We start from the raw sequence: 23088 nt of genomic DNA, 5'->3' as shown, positions 1-23088 counted from the left end.
TGCACATACTTCTCTTAGTCAAATGTTTAGGTGAACAAGAATTACAGTTTGGGATCTCAGGCACAGGAGAGATTTGAATAATATCTTGAATATTGCTTCCACTGTACATATATTACTAATTATTGCTCTACAGACAGACTGAAACAGGTCTTTGTGTCATACTGAAACCAAATACTTTCTACAAACCCAGGCAATCAAGTCTAGGGAAAAAACCTCAGCACAGACTACAGTGATCCAGGTGCAGTATAATAGAAACTAGATTTTACTTTACTGTTCTCTGCTGTATTTCATACAACACCTGTCTTACCTGTGACATGAATCTTGAAGGTGAGTTTCTGGCCAGCAGCCTCGCAGCTGTACTCCCCTGCATCTTTCTTCTCCACCTGGCTCACCACCAGCCGACGCTGTTTGCCCTCTGACTCTACCTTGAACTTCTTGCTCGAGGTGATCAGTTTCCCCTCCTTTTATCACTTGACCTCTGTGATAAAATGTTTGCTCATTAAGACCGGGATGTGGTAGCATTGTGGTGGAGTGCTTGTTCATTAGGACCGGGATATAATGGTGGAATATGGAGGCCACAAAGGTTGCAGAACACTCTAATTTTATGGGTAGATTGTGTACTCTGCGTAGTTACAGGCAAAGCGTGCCCCGATGGATACAAAGTTCCACGGAAGGACCAACCAAGGAACGACACACCAAGTCGCATGATCACAACCGACCAATTAAAGGACAATACGCTCGGGATGGACAATACAAAAGAAGTTGCAAGGGACGGGACGGCGCGGCAGTTGGAGGAACAATAATCCCCCTGTCGCCCAGCGCTGAATTGCCTTTTAGTTTTACCCGCTACAATTAATAAAAGTTTATAATTGGAACATTATTGGCTCATTGCTTATAAATTGATGACAACCTCCATCTTCTCCTGGGCCACCTCGCAGCTCAGCGTGGCATTTTTCTGTTGTTGCAGCCTTCACCACCTTCTGTACCTTCTCCTTGTTTGTAAATACAAATTCTGGCTCTGAAAAGAGAGAGATACATTAGTTTGGCCTCTTGAAAGAAGAGCAGGTTTTGGGGAAGGAGTCAGAAAAATGAATCAGTTCTCCCAGTCTGATGCCCCAAGAGAATGATGTGGAGAGAAGTTGTGCAATTTATGGATGCCCCATCCCTGAAAACATTCAAGTCTAGGCTGGATGGGTGTTAGAGCAACCTAGTCTCAAAGAATGTGTTCCTTTCCAGGACAGAGATTGGAACTGGATGATCCTCCAGGTCCCTTCCAACAAAAGGCATTCTGTGATGCTTCTTGTATGACTCTCATGACTCTTTCGTCCCCTAGCTGCCATTTACTTATGTCTTCAAAACATCAACTTATACAAAACATTCCTGTAGTATTCTCTCCCATGCTAAATGAGCCCTTCCAAGACAAAAACATGTTACATAGAGCACACCCCCTAGTGCTTGACACAAAGCCCCTGTTCTGAAACTTCCTGAGACGCAGCTGCATTGCAGAGTTGTTCTAGTGGTACAGGCACGTGGGAATGGAGAAGTGCAATCAGAACTTTCTTGTCTATGGCCTCATTCCCACAGCAAAAGGAAATTCCTGAAGATTTTAAAAGATGGAGCTGCCTCACAACTGTATTTAGAATAATTTGTTCAATTTCCTCATCAGAAATTAACCACCCCAAAGTTCAGCTCCAAAAATTTTAAGCATAGCAGGGAAAACTTACAAACTAATGACCGTTTTCTAAAACATTCTAGAATGAAAGGCCAAAATGTGTTCTCTCTCACCTGTGACATGAATCTTGAAGGTGAGTTTCTGGCCAGCAGCCTCGCAGCTGTACTCCTCTGCATCTTTCTTCTCTACCTGGATCACCACCAGCCGACACTGTTTGCCCTCTGACTCCACCTTGAACTTCTTGCTCGAGGTGATCAGTTTCCCCTCCTTGTACCACTTCACCTCCATCTTCTCCTGGGCCACCTCGCAGCTCAGCGTGGCATTTTGAGTCAGTGCAGCCTTCACCTCCTTTTGTACCTTGTCCTTGTTTGTAAACACGTCTTCTTTCTCTGCAGGGACATCACAACAGTCACACCATTTTGCTGTAGTCTGCTGCAGAGCTTACTCCAGTTCCCCATTTTCATTATACTTGCCCTTCACAGGGACCATCATGATGCCTCATTAAGACAGGAAAATACTTTCCCCTCTATTTTGCCTTGGGAAATGAATAGGCATATCATTTCATATCATATCATAAATCTAAACATTTCGCAGTCTGATAGCAGATTTGGACATGAGATTTAGAACACCTGCATGCACTGCTGAACCTCCTCCCTTCTCTTTGTTTCTTCTGATGTCTCTCTACATTTCCAGTAAATCAGAAGGGAATGGCCCTCTAGAACAGGTTGCCCAAGGAGACTGTGGATGCTCCATCCCTGCAGGCATTCAAGGCCAGGCTGGATGTGGTTCTGGGCAGCCTGGGCTGCTGGTTGGCAACCCTGCACATAGGAAGAAGGGGGTTGGAACTGGATGAGCACTGTGGGCCTTTGCAACCCAGGCCATTTATGAGTCTGATTAGTGGCATTTTCCACCTCATTGTGTCATTCAAATTTTGTAACCAGATCTCATCAAACACCTCCCCTTTTCTCACTCCTTGCATGCCTGGTGTGCTCTTGCACTGTAACCCTGCAGACACCAGCTGACTACAAGAGCTGCACAAGTTACCCTCCTTGCCTATTGTTTGTTGCAGTAATTCATTCCTGGATGGAAAAGCACATGTAGAAAAGTGTTGCTATGACACTAGATGACAAAGAAAGTCCTATAGCCAAAATGTTTTGCACCAGAGAGGCTGTAAGTTGATCCTCCAAATGCAAGACACACAAAATGAAGTGTTCCTTTATCTCTGGGATTCCAAGCATTTTCTCACCTCTGACTTTCACTTGGAATGTTGCTTTGTCATCTTTTGTTTCACAGCTGTAGCTCCCTTGGTCTTTCAGGGTCACATTTTTGACCATGAGCTTGCGGTGCGTCCCCTGGGAGATGATGGTTGTCCTCTGGTCCTGCTTCACCTCTATTTGATCTTTCTTCTATACGACAGCTCCGCTTGCAGCTGACACCTCACACACCAGCTCCAGGTCTTCAGAAGGACTGACTGATATTTCTGGAGTCGTTTTGGACTTGCTGACAAAATTAATGGCTTCATCTGAAGAAAAAAAGAGAAAGTGGTTTACATCCTGACTCAGGCTTATTCAGCACAGCATTAAGATACAGTTAGAACTGATTGTAATGTCTCTGCTCATTACATCTGGGGGATCAAGTTTCACCTCTGGAGGTACTCACATACAAACGTGTGCTTGATTCTCCTGTGTAAGGAAAGAGTAAGTTCTATGCAGACAGTTCTTATTTCTTCTAATCAATTCTGTATTCTGCACATGTTCTTCTGAAGCTAAAATGAAGGCAGCTAAGTAACCTGTTTGCAATACATGAACAAACCAATTCAACACCTTGTCTCTAAGCTAACAAGCAGCGTTTGATGAGCACATCAGTATTTCATGCCCTTCATTCCATCCAGACTGTATTGGCAATAACTATGCTGGTATTAACAAGGATAGCAATTACAAGCAAAATGGTAGAAATACAGAAGATATAAGGAAAAGGGAACTCACCAGAGCTGAGGCGATCCTCCCTGGTGAGCGATCTCCAAGAGATGCTGCCTCAGTGAGGGTCAGCCCTTAAATGAGGTCTCAGAGGAGGTGGAGTCGAACTCCACCCCTCCAGGGAGCACAGCTACATAACTTTCACCTGTGCTCCCACAGCTGACCCCACACTTGCCTCAGCTGATCAATCAGTGGTTCACATTGTGATCTCCCATACACTCCACCCCTTCACAACGTGAACCAATGATTAGGTGAGTTCCCCTTATTACAGAGACCCAATCACGACGCTGATACAATCTCCCGTCGCATTAGATGTTGATATTATTCAAATGATGATGATTGGATGGGTGTTTATGATCTTCCATGGGCCAGTGCTTGATAGATGTTACCGGAGACAAATCATCTTGAAGTGCAGGTCCGTCTGCGTTTCATCAGTCCAGAGTAATGGTCCTAGAGGCTTAGAATCAATCTTAAGGGGAGTAATATAGATGTTTCAAGGGTACTAGGAGGGGAAGATCCGCCCTCCAGGGCAAGATACAGGCCGTATTCTTATCTTGGGTCAATACTTCTGCTTGTACTGGATTATGTCCCGGCCTCCGATACCATACCCTCTGGCCAGATATCTGTGGCTGTATAACTATATCTGGCACCAGAGGAGGAGTCTTGATCTGCCATAGGGACATAATAGGTGTTCCTTTAGCAATAAAGGCCGGAGTATTGACCACGATGTCAGTAGGCCATGTACCTATCACCGAGGGGGTGACTGAACCTCCCACCTCCAATAATCTCCCCCAAGGTGCAAGTAGGCCACACCATTTGGGTCCTACCTGCACCTTCCAAGGCCAATTTATCTTATGGATTCCCGGTTCTAAATTCTCAGGGGCAGGGAGCAGAAGATTATTTTCAGTACCAACCTGCGGTTTTACCTTATTATCGGTGCCTGTAATTTGGATCCTAAGAGGGGAGGCCCATATAGTTTGTAACATTTTCAGGGCACTGGGTCTGCCATCCCGAGGTCTTTCATTCAGGTCCCGCACGGTTTCATATAATCTTTTTGTCCACCCCTGCAGGGACTGAGAGTCTGTTTTCAGGGCAGCCTTAAGGATACCATTATAACGTTCAATAAGGCCTGCCCCTGTTGGGTTATATGGCAGGTGGAATCGCCATTCAGTGTTGTTTTCTTCTGCCCAGCGCTGTATCATCGCTCCAGTGAAGTGAGTCCCTTGGTCACTCTCGATAACTTGAGGTGTCCCGTATGCAGACATCAGTTTAGTAAGTGCCTTAATTGTGTATGCTTGATTTGCCTTTGGTACAGGATAGGCTTGCAGCAGTCCACTTACAGTGTCAACGCAGGTCAGGGCATATCTCGCCCCCTCAGACCGAGGGAGGGGCCCAATGTAGTCGACCTGCCATCTCTGAAGAGGACTATATCCTCTAGCAATGTGGGATGTTGTTTCAGGCAACGGTCTCGGTCTCATCTTTGAGCAAGCATCGCAATCCTGACATGCTTGAACGATATCAGATAGTTGTACAGGCAGCCCCCATGCTTTAGCAGCTGCCCACATTATCTTCTGTCCAGCATGCCGTAGCTTCTGATGTAACCAACGGGCAATATTTTCAGATTGTGAATTCTCAATCCATCGGATTCGGGCCAGTGTGTCAGCTTCATCATTTCCTGGTGACTGCAAGGGTTGATGACCAGAGACATGGTAGACACATACTGTCCTGTGTTTGACCGTATTCCAAATGTCTACCCACATGTCTTTACCCCAAATCGGTCGGGCGTGGATAGTCCATTCCTGGGTAGCCCATTGCGTAATCCACAGAGTGAGCCCCCGGTACACAGCCCAACTATCTGTACAGATGTTCAGGACGCCGTCACCAGGTTCTTTAGTTATAACCATCCACACGGCTCGCAATTCTGCCCATTGGCTGCTTTGACCATCCCCCTCATCAAACCAGATGGTCTCAGTAGAGGGATGGTATGCTATTGCTCGCCACTTGCTCGGGTTGCCTCTGCTGGACCCATCCGTATACCAGGCATCTTCAGGAATAGGATATCTTCCTTCCTGAACGGGACTCTTCTCTGGTGGAGCAACCATCGGTTCTTTTGATGTATCACTGTGATACGTCACTGGGCCTAGGATCTTCTGTAGTTCTTCTTTAAGTGGAGATGAAGACAGACTGCTTCTCTGGCTTAGATAGGCGACCCATCGTGCCACCGTTTGTGCTTGGGCCACCCCCGTCTTAGGAAGGTGAGTCAAATCTCTCACCCACCCCTGGATTGGTAATGAAGTCTTAACTATGACCTCTGCTGTTTGCGTTATCGGCTCTACTGCTTGTAATGCCGAATAGGCAGCCAATAACTGTTTCTCAATCATGCTATATCGTTCTTCTGCTCCGTGCCAAACCTGAGACCAGAATCCAATGGGGGTTCGAACAGAACTCTGGCGTTGCCACAGGCCCCAGCCAAAACCATCTTGAGTAACATGAACATCTAGTTCAGCTGGGAGGGTCGGATCAAATACACCCAACGCCTGAGCTTGTTTAACTGCCAGTTTTGCCTGTTGGAAAGCATCCTGTTCTATCTTTCCCCAATTCCATGATTGACCCTTCTTTGTAAGCTTGTATAATGGCCTTAATAGCTGAGCTAAATGAGGTATAAAGGAGCGCCAATACCCCAATATACCCAAACATTCTTGCAATTGTTTTGATGTTGTAGGGACTGGAAACGCTTGGACTTTATCTACTACCGCACTGGGTAGTACTTTGGTTTTCCCGGACCAAATTACTCCCAGGAATTTTACAGATAGCCCCGGACCTTGCACCTTCTGTGGGTTTATAGCCCACCCTCTTTTCTGCAGGTAAGCTATCAACAAATCTGCTGCTTGTCTCACCGCCTCTAACGAATCGGATGTTAACAGGAGGTCATCAATATAATGATATAAATTGACATTATTTGGCTTTTCCCACTTAGCCAGATCACGTGCCACTAAATTATGACAAAAAGTGGGCGAATGTACGTACCCTTGGGGTAGGACCTGGAAAGTCCATTGCCTCCCTTCCCATGTAAATGCAAACTGATCTTGCGATTCTTCACTGATTGGAATACTGAAGAATGCATTCGCCAAATCCAAGACACAGTGATATGTTTTGATTTCCCTGCTTAGTGTGTCCATTAGGGAGGCAATATTGGGTACAGCCGCATGAACAGGTGGCGTGACCTTATTTAATTCCCTATAGTCTACTGTCATCCTCCATGTTCCATCCGGTTTTCGCACTGGCCATATTGGGGAGTTATATGGGCTATGTGCAGGCCTTATAATACCCACTCTTTCTAATTCCTGCACCGTCTTTGTTATTTCATCCTGCCCACCCGGGAGTCTGTTCTGTTTCACATTAGTAATCCGGCGTGGCTTCGGCAAACAAATAGGCTCATGTTTTGCATGGCCTCTCAATATTGTCTGGATTGCCCGGATACTAATGCATCTCTGCCGCAATCGGAACTCTCCCACTGTTGTATGGAGAGCCAGACCCCACAGGATATCAATTCCTAATATATACTCTGGAATTGGGGCAATGGATACCTTGTACTCCCGTGGTGGAAGACGCCCGACCCCCAGTTTTACCCAGGTTTGGGTGACCGGAATGGTTTGTCCCCCAAAACCTCCAATCATCACTCTATTACCTTTAAATTTAGTTGGGTCTCCATATATTATAGATGTCTCTGCCCCGGTATCAACTAGGGTTGATCAACCTTCTGTATATTCTTTCAGGACCAGTATATCGTCAGTTCCACATAGGGCCTCCGGTCCCGTCTAGAGGCCCTAGGAGGACTGACATCCCTCGTCAAGCCATGAACTGAGCCAGATTCAAGTCTTTTACCTCCGATACCTCCGGTGTCATAACCCGAGGCACCTGAGGTGGCTTCTTTTTCCTATTTGGAACTATAAAATCTTCTAAATTCCATGTTGTTGTTGGTCGCCGCTCTATAAATCTTATCCCTGGCCTTTTGGGTTTATTCTGAAATTTTTGTTCATCCTTCAGTTGCTTCCACAACTGAAGGAGAACCTGATTGGGCTGCCCATCAATTTTTGAAAACTGAACGCCTGCCCGGAGCAGATCATTAAACATTTGTTTCCGGGATACCCTAACAGGTCCTGCCCGAGAAGTTCGCGGGGCCGATCTTCTGGCTCGCACTATTGGAAAAGCCTCGGCATCCTCAATCACCCTGATATTGCGCTTAGCTCGTAAACGCTCAGTTTCTCCGAGGTCTGCTACCAATTGGGCGGCTTGTTGGACTACTGCCTCTGCGGATACTACTGGATTAAGTATGGAAACCAAGGTTCCATACATATGAGAGGGTGCTTACTGTAAAATTAGGTCCCTCATTCCCGCAGAAAATTTAACCATATCAGGGCTATCGAATGTGTCTTCGTAGATAGCCTCTCTCATACCTAATTCGCGTATATAATTTTGAAGGTCTTCCATAGAAGACCACATCCCTGTGTTTACTGGCATGTCAGTTTTATTTGTCCACACCATGCGGCAAGCAGCCATTATCCATTCTACAATTGAATGGTTTTCTTCAGGGAACTGAGTCCCAGCATACAGTCTCTGCCGAAGGGCAGGATGTACTGTTATTGTGGCCAACTTAGATACTTCGGGGTCACTAACCAGTACACTATCTGCCCCTGAATCCCATAACCGTAATAACCAAGCCGGAACACTTTCCCTTGGCCTTTGCCTAAATCGTTGCACTAGGTCCATGAGTTCAGTAGGCGTATATGGACGGGCTGTTACATGTAAAACAGATTCGGCAGGGGGCCATTGATCAGGAGGCACTCCTGCTGGTCGATCTTGAATTTTCTTTGTTTTTTGAGTTATTACTGGACGGACTTCTAGTGAGTCCGTCTCAGATGGTTTTTCTAGATCAGATTTAGTGATCTTATTTTGATTCATTTCTTCAGGATCTTGATCGTCATTAAATGAAATGTATCTAATTTGAGGGTTGGAGGAAGAAAATGACGGTTTTTTTCCTGTCAATAGATTGATCTCACCCTCCAATTTTTCAATACGGGCCTTTAACAATTCATTTTCATGTGCAATGTTGTTTGATTTTATCTCTGCCCGATTTAAAGCATTTAATAATGGCCAGGCTGCCATAGATGCAGCCATTCGCTTTTCTTTTGTAATTAAGATATCTTTTTGTAGTCCTAGAAAGTAATCAGTTAGACAATAGGCGTCCATGTTATTTGGTACTCTTAAAGGGCCCCATTGTTCAATAATTGTTGCTAATTGGTAATATGGGGACGCCTCAAAACCTGGAATTTGTCCAGGAAGGCATGTCCCTAAGGGGGTGGTCTTCTCCCCCTTGTACCAATTAAAGATTTTCCACACAAAGGACATTTTTTTTTTTCCTTATATTTCTAGATGCCAAGTCAGTGGCTCCTGCCTGGCTTGCCAAATGTATTGGCAATAACTATGCTGGTATTAACAAGGATAGCAATTACAAGTAAAATGGTAGAAATACAGAAGATATAAGGAAAAGGGAACTCACCAGAGCTGAGGTGATCCTCCCTGGTGAGCAATCTCCAAGAGATGCTGCCTCAGTGAGGGTCAGCCCTTAAATGAGGTCTCAGAGGAGGTGGAGTTGAACTCCACCCCTCCAGGGAGCACAGCTACATAACTTTCACCTGTGCTCCCACAGCTGACCCCACACTTGCCTCAGCTGATCAATCAGTGGTTCACATTGTGATCTCCCATACACAGACAGAACCTGCCTGAGGAGCAAGCTGATGGCTGTCAGCTACAGGCAGACCTAGCTTTGTACTGCATTTCTTAGAGCAACAACTGTTGCTTTCAGTCACTGAATATACCAAGGCCAATTACTATGCCAGGAACATTTATGGCATCAGTGAACAAAAAATGCGTTAAAAATTGTAATAGACAGGAGCCATTTATTCTTTTATAACTAGGTGACCAAAGAACAACAGTCCTTCTAGAGTCAAGCTGTTAAGAACTAATAGCATCAATCAATATCACATAGATAGATTACTTCCCTGCCCTAAGACCATCTTGCGACCATTTGGTGCTCCTAATTAAGCCCTCTTGATGGCATTTTGTCTGAGCCATGCGACATTTTGTGATAGGAGTTACTGCTAGTGTTCCCTTAACCCTACACCAAAGTAGGAGGTATCCATTCTCAGGGAATCATGCAGGCTTCCTCTGTATTTGATGCTCAGAGACAGCCCCAGAACTTTTTAAATCTTAGCTTAGCTCTCATCCAATAATGTTCATCAAACAGTGCAACTTGTCCTTTGGGGATGCCTTTGTTCTGCATCAACCAGTTCCAACGGAGTCTTCTTGGCTTGTTTTAGATCAGTTTTTCAACAGATAAAGCCAGGGTCTTTGAATTACAAAGTGAAATTGCAGAATGCATGATTCTCAACCAAACAGAACAGCAGGTGGGATGCAGGGTGAATACCTGAACCAACACCACCTGCAAGCAATCCTTCAATATCTTAGGAATCTCTAGCCACCCCAAATCCAGTGTTGTGCTTGATCTATCATCTCTGCTGAGTTTTTAGCTAAGCTGATGGTGAGCATCACGGTGGTGATGGGTGAGCAGTCAGACTAGAGGGTCTTAATCAACCGTAAGGATCCTGTGATCAGAGGAACGTGAATGTGCTGTTAAAGGTCACAAGCGCTGCACTGCAGCATGAGCATACACAGCGAAAGGCTTTCAGTAGAGCTTCAGTTCATAAATGAGGACTGGGTTATGGAAAATAGGCTCAAGATATAAAACAGAAAACAGATCTTAACGCCAGGTTCTGTGAATGCAACCAGCTGAATTTCACAGATATTGAATTTCAATGACAATTTCTTGTGTTATTTTACCCTCCAGCTCCACCCTGAACAGGAACATGTCAGTGACAAGCATTACTCCTCCAGGCTTGACCTAACAGTGCTTTACTTGCACTATGAGCTAATGGCTGTGCTTACAGCACCTCAGGGAGACACCTCAGAGATCACAATGTCCTTCGGGTACAGCAGGAGACACTCAACTCTCCAAATGTGGAGTTTAATTTGTCCAAAGAGGAGACAGGATTCCCATGCTAATAACTTAGGACCATTTCAGTCATAGGTTTAAAGATGATGTAAGTGCTGAGGCAATACATGAACTAGATGAATGAAGCCCAGATGTCAGGGCTCAAGTCGTGACTCCAGCCCCAGCTGGAGCTAAGGCTGTCTTGAATTCATCACAACACAGTTACATTATTTGCTCATACTGTGGATTTGCATAGGGACAACAGGAAGGTCAGAATTGCTTCAATAGAGCTATGCAATCTTTGTCCTAAATACTGGAAACCCACAGCGTTGGACAAATAAAATGAATTAAGTCTGAAGTGCTTTACATGGATTGTGATCCTATGTTTGCCTCACAAACTTACCTGAGACTTTCCAATCAAAAATCAGAGTGTCATCTCCAATTGTGTAGATGTATGTTCCCTCGTCTTCTTTCGTTACAGCTGAAGCCACAAGCTTATGCAGTTTCCCTTTATCTTCCATTGTGAATTTCTTACTGGTCTTGATTTCTTTGCCATTTTTGTACCACTTCACCATGACATTGGCTTCAGAGGTCTCAGAAACAAATTCAGCTTGTTTTCCAGCAACGGCCCTGATTACTCCTCCACTTGTCTCTTTGATTACGAAGTTTGCCAGTGCTGAAACAAAATATGAAGACACAAAATACATATGATGGTAAAGAACTGCAGGGACATTGGTGACCATGAGGCATTCATTTATCATAAGATCAAACGTGCACGTTTAGTCCTAGTTCTAATTGCTAGATTCTAATTCAGAAGCTGGCAAATTGGCAGCTTTTATAAACCACGTGCCAGATTACCTTATCTCCACAAGTTGAAGGACATACACTGGACAGGGGACAGAGCCAAAGGAAGAAGCCCAAGGCTTCAAGAAAATGTCTAAAATAGGAAAACTGAGGAAAGAATTGGAACAAGCAAACTAGAAGGAAATCAATGGAGGGGGTATCTATTACTGCACTGTAACCCCCTGGCAAACAAATCAAGCCTAAAAGATAGAGATATCACTTAGGACTGAAAAGAAAAAAGAAAAAAAAGAATTCCTTTATGGAAATTAATTGGAGTGAAAAAGTTAGATGATAAAACTGGCCCTTATTAACACACAGTGGAATAATTGACTTCAAAGATTCAAAATCTCACCACTGTCTTAGCCAAAAGTTCAAGCCTAAGTCCACGGTCCTATTTTACTGAGGGTAATTGAGCTTGTTTTCCAACTTCTTGTTAACATATCATTTCAAAACAGCGCACACAACTGAGTTGGGTCTGTTGAGACAGCGCAGTCAGAGCTGCTAAAATCAAAGTCTGGATTATGCATGCATTTGTTCTGCAGTTCCAAGAACACGCATGTATAATACAAATTCAACAACGTTCTACAGAATGCCTGTATTTAGGAGCTCGAGAGCCAGCTGATGGACACTGGGATGACTGAGATCCTGTCAATACATTTAACTCCATCCTATCATACAGTCAAATTTCATTCATTTTTTCAGGAACTGTCTCTTATCATTGTAGTCCTGTCACCACTGCTGGATGTGAGCCCAACCACACAAAAGCAGCTGCTGGTTTTCACTGCAGATACTGCAGTAAGGAGAAACAGCCTCCAGACTGGACCAGCTGAGCGTGGCCCTACCAGGATTTGCTCCAAAGGTCTTATTACCAGTAGTGCTTCCCGATGAAATACATGGGGGTCCTCCTTTGATTCCAACCCCAACCCACCCCACCATGCCCCCTGATAACATCCATCAGGGCCACATCTCGACAGCTCCTGAACACCTCCAGGGATCCCACCACCTACCTGGGCAGCCTGTGCCAGTTAATTCTATGGGCAGACCTGCCAGTATGAAATATTATGCTAACATGACAAAGAGAGAGAAGAAAAGCAAAATTAAGACTAGCTGACAAGCCTTGGCAGGAAGTTCTGCTCTCCATCAATTTAGTCCCTGTGACTCTTCACAGGTGTTTTCTACATTTGGGATCACTGCTACAAAAAGAGATGTTGACATCATCTCTTGTGGCCACCCTGACAGAAGAGCAGGAAGGCTGGATGCTCTTTTTCCTGTCTTTCCCTTGATTTCCTCTATATCTTAGGGACGAATCACAGGACAGAACACAGAAATCAAATGGCTCTACAAAGCAGATTGGCCAGTTCAAGTCAAAACAGCCACTGAAAACACCCCAGATGCTGTCTGACAACAGCTGGACTGTCGGGGAGTCAGGTGAATGCAGTCTGCTGGCCTTGGGCAGGAAGAGGACAGCCCAGACTATCACATACCTTTCACTGAAAGCTGATAGAGCATTTTATCCCCCTCACAGATGCACTGATAACTTGCAGCATCATCCATTGAGTCGTTGTGAATTTTCAGGGTGTGTTTCTTCCCCACAATTTGCAGTTCATAATTTTCACTGGCCTTGAGCTCCTTCCCATCCTTCATCCACTCCACAGTAGCGCCTGTGTCTGAAAGCTCAGCCTGCAGTTTGGCTTCCTCACGCAGCCAAGCGCAGATCTTTTCTACATCTTTGCTCTTCTTGGTAAATCTCACTGCAGCACCTGTCAGGAGCAAAGGCCTCGTTATTTCAATTTATATCAGGCTAACGTGGTCAATGTTTGCTGCAACATCTCTGAAAAAGTATCACCTTCTGTTCCTGCACTCATCATTGTGTCAGTGCTGAGCAATTCACGATATTTCATTTGGTCTTCTTGCTGGATTTACTAAGTAAAAATCAACCAAACATCTCCTTCTACTGATTAATAATGCTCTAAACATGCTTCTGCAGAGGTTTCCACCCAATGACAAACAGGTCCTCCCATCATGAATGTTTATTTGTTCTACTTTGTCATGCAAAGCTGATTGATAGAGATATTATTGGAATGATTGCTCCCCTACTTCTAAACTATTCCAGTGCAATCAGAAAGGCTGTCTGAACCTGCAGCTGAAAGTACTTCTCTATGGTCATGCAGTGGTAAACCTGGTGACTGAATGCACTGGCCAATAGCTGTGAACTGCAGACATTCATCAGCTGGCATGCTTGCACGTTGTTGTAAGGTCAATAGTAAACATGGCATCCCCTCCAGGTACAGCTTCACCAGTTGTTAGGGGGGATTTCACAGCCAGGACTGGGTCTGAGGAAGAACATGTATGTCTTAATGCTCTTTAGATGCAAGTCTGGTATCTCATTTAGAGATGGAAGATTAAATCATAGGTACATTTCTACTTCTCCCTTTGCATGAGTGCTAGAAGAAGCACTTCTGTGCTTAAGATCTGTTACAGAAAGTTCTGCCTCTTGCACATGTGAGATATCAAAAGATAAGGATATTCATGTCTCTGTCACAGAAACAACTCGTATCACTTTAGTGGTAGCTGGAGGTTGATAGGAGATAGGAGAACTAGGAATAAAGGAAAGCCTTTGGTGTGTTAATGCACTGCTAATCTTAAAGTCAAAGGAAGCATCTTTAGGGAACCAACACAGCTGCTCAGCACACACTGACCCATTTCCATTGGGGTTTTTGTGCTTACCAAGGTGCACGCTCCCTGGGAATTCCAGAGACGGGCTCTGTCCATGCGCATTGACTGCAGACACTCGGAACTGATCATCAGCCTCTTCAGACAGATTGCTCACCGTGAACTCTGGGACGGGGACATGAGACTCGTGGCACCTCACCCAGGTGAAGCCAGTTAGTTTCTTGCATTCCACAATGTAGCCATCGACTGGAATGGGGCGGTGCATCTTCGGAGGGGACCATGCCAGCGTCACTGAGGTTTCTGTTTTATTTTTCACCACGGGGTCAGTTGGGGGCTGGGTGGGAGGTTTTCTGGGAGCTGAACAGAAATAAATTTCAGAAATATTAGCATAAGGTCATGTAGGCTGGAAAAGACCTTCAAAAGACCTTCAAAATCAGCAGACTCAACTTTCAGCATGACCTACTGAGTCCCACCATTAACTACTGTGGTACCTGAGGACATACATGACAAGCTTATTCCTGCAGGTATTTACATAGTGAATATATTCACCCTCTGGTTGCTTTGGAACATTTTAGAGGTTAAAATCCCATCAGACTTTTTCACTGTGTGCAGCCACTGATACAGGCAGGAGGCTGGGAATTACCTGATGGGCTCTAGTTACAGACTACTGACACAGTAAAGGATTGATTTCATTTAATTTTGGCCATCAGAAAGTTTGGTGTCTGGTTTCAGTCACCCATCTGGACTCCAATTATAATCATATGGAGAACAGCACATTCAGGAGAACTCATCTCAATAAACCTGAATGAAATCACAGAATCATAGGATCATGGGAGGGCTTGGGTTGGAAGAAACCTTCAAGATCATTAAGTGCTAGATGCCAAAGGTCCCACTAACACAGTATTAAGCCAAAAGCTAGATGCTGGAATCAGATCTCCTGACCTTACCATCAGAAACTGAGATGTCATATTTTGCTCAGAGGTGCCTGCTTGTAGGAGGGACAGCTTCCGAGCTTTTTCTGCTCCAGGAACCAGCTCGAGCTTCAGAATTTAAACAGCAGTCAGAAATTAAACTGAGCTTTGTCACCTCCATCAAATAGAAGGAGTGGTTGGGTGGTACAGCTTTCCAAATCGCTTAGAAACTGTCACAACAATCAGATGCCTACCTTTTCTTTTTTAACTTGTTAATACATAGAGCTTAATAGCATCAGAATGCCCCAAGCACTTCAGACAACAGGACAGCTGTAAACCCTTCTTTAAGGATTCCTTTGTTTAACCACTGAGTAACTGTAATTCAGTGGTGCTGGTAGGAGAAGGGAAGTCCTAATCTTCCCAGATGGTGAACAGAGTTGATGTTCACATGCAGACTGGTGCTGCAGCAGAGCCAGAAACCACTCATTTGGGAAACACAGCACCAAGAAAATAATGGGAATAGCTTCATAAAATCAGGAGCTTCACTCAAATTTCATGTCAGATCTATAATTCTTCCTATTTTCAGGAAGAAATGATTTCCCTTTTTCTTGTAGTTTTATTTTCTTTTCCTTTCCAGCAAGCAGCTTTGTAGCTTACAAATTGTTTTCTAATCACCTCCTGGTGTGGACAAATCACACAGGTCTGACTCCATGTTTTACATAGTTAGCATATTATATTTGTTCCACTATGGAACTGTACAGTCATAGAATGGCCTGGGTTGAAAAGGATCCCAAAAATCATCCAGTTCCAACCCCCTGCTATGTGCAGGGACGCCATCCACCAGACCAGGCTGCCCAGAGCCACATCCAGCCTGGCCTTGAATGCCTGCAGGGATGGGGCATCCACAGCCTCCTTGGGCAACCTGTTCCAGTGCGTCACCACCCTCTGAGTGAAAAACATCTTCCTAAGATCCAACCTGATCCACAACCCCTACACACCCTCAGAGCCCCCTAGAGCCCCTAGTCCTCCTATTGCCCACCACAGCCCCATATGCCCACTAGAGTCCCCCTCAACTCTCTTTACAGGCCCTGCACAGCTCTATATAACAGTCTTATAGAACTACCTCTAGTAGAAGCAATCTCCACACAGAGATCCTTTCCCAGCACACTGCGCCACGGGGGGAGCAAAACGGGGGGGGGCACATACACACACAGCGCCGGGGGGGCCCGTAACCGACCCCCACCCATCCTTTAAAGGGGTGGGGGGTCCGTTTTAATGGGGGGGGGGGCGAGATCACCTTCACCCCCCACCCCCCCATCCCCACCCCATCCTTTAAAAGGGGGGTGTCCATTTTGGTGTTGGGGGGCAGTGACAATCCGCCCCCCCACCCCATCGTTTAAAGGAGGGGGGGTCCGAGACCACCCCCCCCACCCCATCTTTTAAGGGGGGGGTCAGGGGCTCATGGGGGGCAGCACATCGTGCACAACATTGTGGGGGGGGGGGGCTTTAAAAGGGGGGGGTTACAAAAAGCATAGCTCTCAACTATAGATGGGATTGGGGGGGGCTCAATCGATGGGGGGGGGCCCTTCATGCAGGGGGGGCACAGCGTAAGTCAGCGGCTTTGAGGGGGGGTGTTGGGGCTGTTTGGCCTTTGGGGGGGTTATTGTGTGCCCCACCCCCACCACCCCCACACACAATGGGGTGTTAATGTGGGGGGGGGGGGCTTAGATTAGTTGCGTTCCCTATAGCACTGCCCCCCCCGTCACTAACCCCCCCGCTTTATCCTTACGGCTGAGCCCCCCCCCGACAGCGCCCCATTCATCTTGATGGGGGGGGGGTTTGTCACACGACCCTGGCGCGGCTTACGGCACATTGTCGACCCCACCCCACCCCCCATAACCCCACCCGGGGGGGGAGGGGGCGATGTGGTGAGTGGGGGGGGGTTCCGGAGGTGGGGGTGAGCAAAGCGCAATATGGGGGGGGGGGTCCTATAACTGGAGGGCAGCGGCTGCACAAAGAGCCCGCGGGGGTCGGAGAGCAGCACTTTGGCTGGGGGGGGTCCACGGGGTCCGGGGGTAATGCTGCCCCACCCCCTCCCCCACCCCCCACTGCCGACCCCCCCCCCGCGTTGCCCCCCCGCCCCAACGTCAGCTCCTGCGGCAGCTCCTCGTCACTCTCCTCCTCCTCTTCCTCGTCTGGGGGGTCAATATGTGGGGGGGGGGGTCCCATCGGGCAGCGGCAGCTCCGCCGGCTCCGATTGGCTGAGCCGCAGTGCGCGGGAGCGGCTGTTGTGTGCCGGTCGGTGGAGGGGAGGCTCTTCATGGAGCTGCCCCGCAGCCAACAACAGCCTGAATGAGATCCTGGAGTCCCAGACGCTGGAGGATGAGCTGGGAAAGAGCAGAGGCTCCCCACAGAAGGGCAAATCACGTCTGATAACGTGAGTGTGGAGCACAGCCAGCCCCTTCCTCACATGTGTGGGGCTTCCATGTTCCTCTGTGCCCATTGCAATGTGCCACCCCAATCCTGCTGCCCAGCCAGGAGTGGATGGGATGAGCAGGTTGGGATGCACAGAGCAGTGCTCAGACATTGCTGGGACATTTGTGCACTGCTGTTGAGCTTCCCTTTGTGCAGCAGGGGAGAGGATGGAGGTTTACAGGTGGATGGTTGTTATTTCTATGGCATTGCACAGGTGGTAGAACCATGTCCATTCCCAAACTTATTCCAGGGCATGCGGGAATTTGTGCAGTTGTAGTTCCTGAATTGTGCTATTTAAAACCCTCCTGTAAATGGGGATGTTTTGTAATGCCTGCTGGGGCTGCAGGCAGCATTGCCTTCCTCCTTAGGGGGCAGGTTTAATCACAAGCCTCCCTATTTCCTATCACAAACGTCCTACAAACCATGTCTGGGCATTGCTGTCTCGGCCGGGATCTCAGCTCCTGAGACTGTCAGATGTGAAGCAGCAGCAGCTGGGACAGGGCTGGCTCTGTGTGCCCTCTCTGGGTCTGTGGGCACAGAGTGGGGCAGAGGGATGACTGTGAGAGGGAGGAATTGCCCAGCCACAAGAAAGAGGAAATCAGCTGAAAAGGGGAGATTTGAGAAGCACTGAGGCTGTGGCTGCTTTGACAGTAAGAAGAAACCAAGCTGTCACTGTGCAGATGGGAACTCCAGTAGGAGAGCTGTGGTGGCTTTACAGATGGCAGACAGCAGCTGGAGTGTAGAGCCAAGGGTAGGGGGGGGATCTTCCTCTTAGCAATGCCATGCAAAGAATGATGCAGACTCCTGCAGGGTCGGCTTTGCTGTGTGACCCTGGGTGGAAGCAGCTGGAAGGTCTCAGCCCTTCTGCATTATCCCAGGAACTGGGGCAGTGCTCGGTCTCATCCCACCTCTGCTAATAGCAAATGCAGAATCCCTTATCTGAGTGCCCTTTTCTCTCATGTAGAGTCACCAACCCTGGGAAGTTCACAAAAAGTTTGGGTGTTGTGTTGAGGGATGTGATTTAACTGGGAAGTATTGGTGATGGTTGGACTGGATGATCATAAGATCATCCAGATCATAAGATCTGAGATCATAAGATTATAAGATCATCCAGGTCTTTTCCAACCTTGAAAATTCTATGGAGTTGTAGCAGATTGTGGGGGTGTAGGTGTGGTATATATATGTACACAGATGGGAATATCCGTATGGAAAAGATAGATCCATGTGTGTTCTGGGCTGCACTGAAAAAGGGGTGGCCAGCAAGAGAGGGAGGTGATTGTCCACTCCTGCTCAGCTCTTGTGAGGCCATATTTGCAGCACTGTGTCCAGGCCTGGGAAGGATGTGGAGCTGTTGGGGGGGGTCCAGAGGAGGGCCACTGTGATGATCAGAGGGCTGGAGCAGCTCTCCTATGAGGAAAGGTGGAGGGATCTGGGCTTGTTTAGCCTGGAGAATGGAAGGCTGTGGGGAGACCTCATTGTGGCCTTTGAGTACTTGAAGGGAGCGTATAAACAGGAGGGGGAATGGCTGTTTATGAGGGTGGATAATGATAGGACAAGGGGGAATGGTTTAAAACTGAGACTGGGGAGGTATAGGTTGGATCTTAGGTAGATGTTTTTTGCTCAGAGGGTGGTGACACACTGGAACAGGTTGCCCAAGGAGGCTGTGGATGCCCCATTCAAGGCCTGCAGGCATTCAAGGCCAGGTTGGATGGGCTCTGTCCATGAGCATTGACTGCAGACACTTGGAACTGATCATCAGCCTCTGCAGACAGATTTACAGCCCCTGCACAGCTCTATATAACAGTCTTATAGAACTACCTCTAGTAGAAGCAATCTCCACACAGAGATCTTTTCCCAGCGCCCCTTTGTGACATCATAATGCCCCTTTGTGACATCATAACACCCTTTGTGACATCATAATGCACCTTTCTGATGCCATAATGCCCCTTTCTGACGTCATAATGACCCATTGTGATGTCTTAATGCCCCTTTGTGACGTCATAATGCCCTTTGTGATGTCATAATGCCATTTGAGACGTCATAAGGCTCCTTTGTTTTCATAATGCCTCTTTGTGACGTGATAATGCCTCTTTGTGACGTCATAATGCCCTTTGTGACGTCTTAATTCCCCTTTGTGATGTCTTAATGCTCTTTTGTGATGTCACAATACCCCTTTGTGATGTCATAACACCCCTTTGTGACATCATAATGCCCCTTTCAGACGTCATAATGACCCTTTTTGACGTCATAATTCCCCTTTGTGATGTCATAATGCTTCTTTGTGGTGTCATAACGCCCTTTGTGACGTCATAATGCCCTTTGAGACGTCATAATGCTCCTTTGTGATGTCATAATGCTCCTTTGTGATTCATAATGCCCTTTGTGATGTCATAATGCCCTTTCTGACGTCATAATGCCCCTTTGTGGTGTCATAATGCTTCTTTGTGAGGTATCTGTGGTGCCATTGATAATGAAGTGTGATGAACTGGAAGGCTTTCAGTAGAATTGCAGCCCTAACATAAACAATGACTTGAACTCTGGAATTCTGTGTAAAATCATTAGCTAGCTTGTGGTCCGGGTCTTCAAACCAAAGGCTGTGAGGTGCTGCTCTTGTTGACGCAGGCTGTGAAAGATGACTTGAGCTCTAAGAGTAATTTCCCTTCTGCTCTTTATATGAACGTCAAATCCACAATTAGAATATTAAGAAGATAATATAAAATTTTGTGCTGCTGGACTGAGGACTTCCATTAGCTGTTAGCCATAGTTTGGAACTTGCAAAGCAATCATATTGGAGCCTTGCTGGGCAACCTGCTCCAGTGTCTCACCACACCCACAGTAAAGCATTTCTTCCTAATATCCAATCCTAATCTACCTTCTTCCCATGTAAAGCCATTTCCCCTCATTCTGTTGCTACCTGCCCTTATGAAAAGTCCCTCCCCAGCCTTCCCTGTAGGCCCTCTTCAGATACTGGAAGGCCACTCTAAGGTCTCCTTGGAGTCTTCTCCAGGCTGAAGAGCCCCATCTCTCTCAGCCTGTGCACATAGTAGAGGTGCTTTCAGCCCTCTCTGATCACCTTCATGGCCCTCCTCTGGACCTGCCTGAACATCTCCAAGTCCTTCTTGTGTTGAGGGCTCCAGAACTGCGTGCAGTGCTCCAGATGGGGTTTCAATGAGAGGAGTGTGGAGGGGCAGCACCACCTCCCTCGACCTGCTGGTCATGCTTCTGTGCTTTAAGCTTATGCTTTAAGGTCCTATATGCTTTAAGGTTTAGATAGTGCAGTCGCCTCACCTCTTCAGGTTTATCTGTGAAGGTCCCTTCCAAGTGAACCGTGCTGATCCAGACAGTTCGGATTGCTCATTAAAGTGTTTTAGTAAGTTGGGCTGGTCCTATGAAGCAGTATGACTGCAGTAAGCAGTGTACATGGTGCGCTGTGAGTACTGCACACATTCCTCTTGGCAGCTTGTGGAACAGAAACTGTGCATTGTTTGGATTGTGTAAGTATTCCTGTTGGTCTCTTGTGATGCTTACCTTCTTAGAGCACCTTTCCTCGTTTGGCTCTACATATTTTGGTACCTTACTTGTTCTGTTTGGCTTAGCAGGGAAGGTCTTCTTCTGAAGCATCCTCAGTCTTGGTCTGGGCAGCATACTTAGAAATGACATGGACGTTACATGAGTGGGTGGTCAAAGGGGGGAAGAACTCACCTTTCTGATCTGTTTCCTTTTAGAACACAGTCCTGGAGAGGATTTGCTTTCCTTGTTTCCTGGAGACTTGGATTCTTAGATGGTTTTGACTGCAGCTATTTCTGATGTTAATTCCTTTTTCTGTACTTTAGTAGCCAAGTGCAAGTGGAGTGCTTTGGGAATTGTCTGAAGTTGCCAGGTTGCGTGTGATCACATATGTAACGTGGAGTTATGTGTGGTGCCAGTGATAATTAAGTGTGATGAACTTGAAGGCTTTCAGTACAATTTCAGCCCTAATGTAAACAGTGACTTGAACTCTGGAATTCTGTGTAAAATCATTAGCTAGCTTGTGGTCCAGGTCTTGAAACCAAAGGCTATGAGGTGCTGCTCTTGTTGACGCAGGCTGTGAAAGATGACTTGAGCTCTAAGAGTAATTTCCCTTCTGCTCTTTATATGAACGTCATATCAACAATTAGAATATTAAGAACATAATATAAAAGTTGTTGCTGCTGGCCTGTGGACTTCCATTAGCTGTTAGCCATAGTTTGGAACTTGCAAACCAATCTTATTTAGACTTTAGTGGTGAAATCTTCTGATGAAATCTTCCTTCTAATTCTGCAAAAGAATCTCGGTGGAACATTTCTGTCTGAAAAGGCTCTGGCATATGAAGATGTGCCAGACTGCAGCCATGTGCCAGATGCGTTTGGATCCATGGAATTTTCTGATGTAGCTTCAGTGTTTGAAGAATCTCCACTCGATCTAAATACTCAGAAAACAAAGCAGGTGTGTGAAGATGTACAGCTAGTTTCTTACAGAAAAAATACAGCTCTTAATCTAGAAATCTGCTTCTCATTGTATCTAGTGCTTACTCCATATTTAAGTATCTAGTGGACCTTGACCAAAGGAAGATAAAGATAGAGCAAAGAAGTATGTTAAGCATAAATTTTGTTGCCTTCTACCTGTAGGCCATGGTTGGTTTGACGTGATCCCTAACTCCAGTGTTTGGTTTGCACAGAAACAGCAAGCAAGGGAACAAGTAAAGGAGTCAGTGAGGATTTTAAAACACAATGGGAAGCGATAAGGCACAGTTAATAAGATTCTGGAGTTAGGCTGGAGGTAGGCAGAGGTTGAAAGGTACCGAAAGAAATTCAATCTTACTGTGTTGGACAACAAAATCCACTGTGATATTATTCAAATTTTTAACTAAACCAAGTGATAATTCATATTTATGTTTAGATAAGCTGGTGAGGGTTAATCCTCAATGGAGAATTGAGATGAACAAATCAAAAAATGGCGTTTGACAGTCTATAAGAAACGAACTTATTCTAGGAGAGAATCAGAGTTTTCAACTGTTTTGTTCAATAGCCAAATAATGTATGATATTTTTATAAGCATTGTGTCTGACCTTCTCAGCTGTTAGAATTTCTTTGACAGTAACTTCTCCGGCTGTGATCAGAAAACCTTTTGTTCCGTCTCTGGCACCATTCGAGGCATGATACTCAACTGGGTGATATGGAATTCACACTGTCAACTCCAGTGACAAGAAAAGTGGCATCTAAGAAGCGTGCAAACACAGAGAATGTTGATGCAGAGTCAGTGTTAAGAAATGAGCTGCCCTTTGCATTTCCTGCTCCAAAGGCCTTCTTTTCGAAGAGCCAGACAGAGAAGCAAGTAGAAGGCATATCTTTTTAGGCGCCTACTTCCAAAGGTATGTTGTATCTAACAAATGGAAACCTAGAACATGTGTAGCTTAGGAATTTTTTGCTTTTAATATGAATGCAGTACTTGTAGGTCCTAAAATTCTGA

Source organism: Coturnix japonica, chromosome 36 (assembly GCF_054131305.1).
Source record: "Coturnix japonica strain WE chromosome 36, WE-NBRP24, whole genome shotgun sequence".
Classification (NCBI taxonomy): domain Eukaryota; kingdom Metazoa; phylum Chordata; class Aves; order Galliformes; family Phasianidae; genus Coturnix; species Coturnix japonica.
The sequence above is the reverse complement of the archived record's forward strand: the minus strand, read 5'-3'. Positions refer to the sequence as shown.